Raw genomic sequence first — 3,768 nt, 5'->3', positions numbered from 1 at the left:
AGTCCTTCTATTGTTTCATCCCCAGTTGCTGTAGCTATTGCTGCTGTTTGTTTTTAGTAGTGAGTGGAGAATGATACAGGATACTGATACAGGATTAAGTTTGTTTTGAGGTTCATCATACAAAACAGCAGCTGATTTAACTATTTTGTTACAAAAGCTGACTGGTTTACACCAGGAATCACTAGCATTTGATAAAGTATTTTCTCTCAAACTAACAGTAGTATCTGGTTATTTTATGTTATGTTTGATGCATCTGGAATGGCTTCTACATCAGCTGTTGGAATAGTACTGTGTGTTTCTTGACCTGTGTTGAGACTCTAGAGTAGTGTCCTGGTGTGATAAATTTTTTTAAGAAAGATATATTAGGTCCAATTTTGGTCTGTTTATAGCAAATGACAGTCGCAAAGATAATGTCATTTGTATTTTGTTTTTGATTTCATGTGTTGTTGTAGGTACAAGATTGACAGCATACAGAGTGAAAAGCAAAGGGATATTGAAGCTAGAACCAGATTCATTTTCTTAAGTTGCTGGTATACATAAAAACAGTGGCCTGAGCTCATTGATTCACTTTTGTGAAGACTGTGAAGACTGACTTTTTGATTTCATTTTTTTTATGGTCAAACCTCTCTTTACGTATTGAATATACAAATGAGCTCTCTTTACCTTCAATTACAAAGACAAGCTACCTATTTATGTGGTCAAACCTACTAAACATAGTCAAAGTCAAACTCCTATAAGAAAAGTCAAACACGCTGACTTTTACAATTATAGACTATATTTAACTTTCAAGACGAATACAATTAATACTGATTTTCAATCCTAACAGTTAAGGGTAAGTTTATTATGGGTGAGGGTGTGAAGGTTTGGTTTGTTTCTGTTGGTGGTGTGGTTGGCTCTTCATCGGTTGATGAACTCAACACGATGGGGTATGGTGTTGTAGCTATGGGAACTTGTATATTCTGTACATCATCAGAGGGCAAGGCCTCTGGTTCCCTTGCTTGGGTTTGTTCGGTTGGAGGTGGTTGTTGTTGTGGTGCAGCGGATTCTGTGTGTTGTGTAGCCGCCGCCTCTTTCTCCCCCTCATGAGGTCCAAGACCTTGATCATCGAGGTCTGGATCATCATGTCGTCTGTGTTTTAGGGGGCGGCTTGACGAGCAAGAGGCTCTGGACCTCTTCTTATTGCCCTTCCTGATGGACGTAAGATACGCCTTAAGGGAGGCTTGTCTTTGACTTGCCTCCATTGTTTGGAGGAGAGAGATGGTACATCGTTGTTCATTGGCCAGGTTCTGGGAGAGAACCCTCATTGGATGGATGGCCCGATGAACGAATTTAGCACTAATCTCCTTGAAAGATGAGACTAGCGCCTTGGACAGAGCCCGCAGATCGGCTTTGGTTACAAAAGCTATGCTAGTAGGTGGTGGTGGTGGCACAGAGGCTGTAGCGGATGGTGGAGGATGGGGAAGGTTTGCAAGGAGATTTCTCACCTCTGCAGTGAAGGAGGAGAAGGCTGCTTCATAGGATGGGGCTGCAGAGGGAGGTGGGGTGGACTTTGTTGTGAGATTTGGGCAAGTATGTTGGCGGGTAGTTAGGTGAGGGTGGTTTGTATGGTGGCCATTTGGGTGGTAAGGGTTGCGAGGGTTTCATCGATTGATGAAGTGGATGGAGGTTGAGGTTGAGGAATTTGGGAGATGATGGAGGCAGGTAGTTGATGAAGATTGCGAAGGATGGTTTGTAGTTGGGTAATGGTATAGGTGAGGTTTTCATCAGCTTCAGTTGCCTGAGCTGTGAGGGTTGCGAGGGATTGGATGAGGACTAGGTTTCTTTGGGTGGCTAGGGAGGATGAGGTATTATGGTGTTGAGTGACTGTTTGTTGGAGCATGTGTAGGCAGGTAGTGTTGGCTTGGGTTTGGGTTTCAATTTGAGTTAGATGATGTTGGAGGATAGCAAGGGATTGGTGAAGGTCTGGGGTATCGGGTGAGGGTTGATTGTCCACAATCCCTTGTATAATGACTTTAAGGTCATCCAAGGACCGCGTCACTGTGTCGACAAAGGCCTAGAACTCTGCCTTTGTGACCAGATCGGCTAAAGGGGTAACCCCTGCAGCAACAGATGCTGCGGGTTGTGCCTCTGTTCCTGAGGCACCTTCTTGGCCTTGTGCGAATGTAGGCCTTGAAGGACTTCCATCATGTCCTTGATAGCCCTCGAGAGAGGAGCTATCTCATGATGTTGCTACATCAGCTTCCTTTTCCTCGGTTTCAGAGGTCGAGTAAGTGAAGCGAATGTGTGTCCCCTTCGATAGATCAAATATCGAAGGGGGAGGTGCATGAAAGGAAGATCGCTCTGAATGATTTATTGGTTCAATGTCAAAAGCAACACATGCTTCTGTGTGTGTGAGGGGATGTGGCGAGTCCTGAGGCGAAGGGACTCTTATTTCTTCATCACCTCTCTGTTGAGAGAAGGGTGATGGTAAATGTGTTTCCTCGGCTTGTTCATCTCCAGAGGCCCGAAGAATGGCCTCTGGATGGCTGGCTGGGGTTGGGGTGGGATCGGGTCGTCATTTTTCAATACCCCTTTGGCTTTGATCGCCAGGGGTAGAGGATGTGGTTGCCCTTTGGGTAGTAGGATGAGGAATGTTTGAGGAAGACCGGGGGGAAGCACGAGCATCATCATCATCATATCATCTTCATCATCCGATGAAGATGACGCTTGTGCTCCCTCGCTTGGAGGGGGACGGCTCTAAGTGCTCCGGGGTAGCTGCCCTCGGTTCTTGGGACAGCATAGAGCATTCATAGGTCTTGCGTATCTCACTTGTCGATGGTATGACAGTGAGCATAGCCCGGGACAGCAGTCGGTTGATGCTGTATCCTTCCTTCATAAGGGTTGGGTGGTGTCCTTACATCTTGTATACCGGGGTGAAGGGCCCCACAGCAGGTAGTCTGTGCTTCCTCATCGCGTCCCTTATGAAAAGAACAAGGAAGCAGGGAAAGAGAACTGCAGAGAGTGGCTTTCCTGCGGCTTGAAGTTTGCATTTTTTGATCACGGCCGCATGAATCTCATTGTAAATGTGGAAAGCGTAGTCGAGATTGAGGTTGAAGAAAAGCCCATACATAATTGTCATTATGTTGAGATTTCCTTGGTCTAGGGAACTTAGCTTGCAAGTGAGGATCGGTGGAGGATGGAGAAGAACAAATTCCACATTGGCGGGAGCAATTGTCTTTTGAAGTCTGAGACATTTCGTAGGTCACGATTGTAACCTAGCATCTTTATGAACCTGAGGATGTCGTCGGAGGATGGTGGTTCGTCATATTGTTCAATCCCGAGTTCCTTTCTTGTGGGAATGCATAACACCCTAGAAACTTTGGCTCGCGATATCTTTAGCGAGCATATCATATCATTTGGGGCTTCCAAATCCCCCATTATTCCGTGACTGGCTGGATGAAATTCGCAGGTTCGCCAGTATTATTGCACGTATTTTAATGGTACACTAGGGTTCACTAGTGTGAGGGCAGGGAGGAGGATGCAGTTCTTGAAGAACTCTATGATTATCGCAAAATGGTCGTCAAATAGGGTGTTGCGCAGTTCAATGGCGTGGTTTTTTGGTTTCGTGGGCAAAAAGATAAGTTCACGGCTGTCAGCGCCTGTTGACTATACGTGGCTGTCGTTATTGTTGGATTCATGAGAAAAAGAGGAGGAGGCCATTTTTATGGAAGTTGCAGGTTTTTGGTTCGTTAGAGTCTTGTTGTGTGTTTTGAAAGCGTAAAGAGATGA

This window comes from Cynara cardunculus, unplaced genomic scaffold, assembly GCF_001531365.2.
Source record: "Cynara cardunculus var. scolymus isolate 2C unplaced genomic scaffold, CcrdV1 Un_Scaffold_1372, whole genome shotgun sequence".
NCBI classification, from domain to species: domain Eukaryota; kingdom Viridiplantae; phylum Streptophyta; class Magnoliopsida; order Asterales; family Asteraceae; genus Cynara; species Cynara cardunculus.
The sequence above is the reverse complement of the archived record's forward strand: the minus strand, read 5'-3'. Positions refer to the sequence as shown.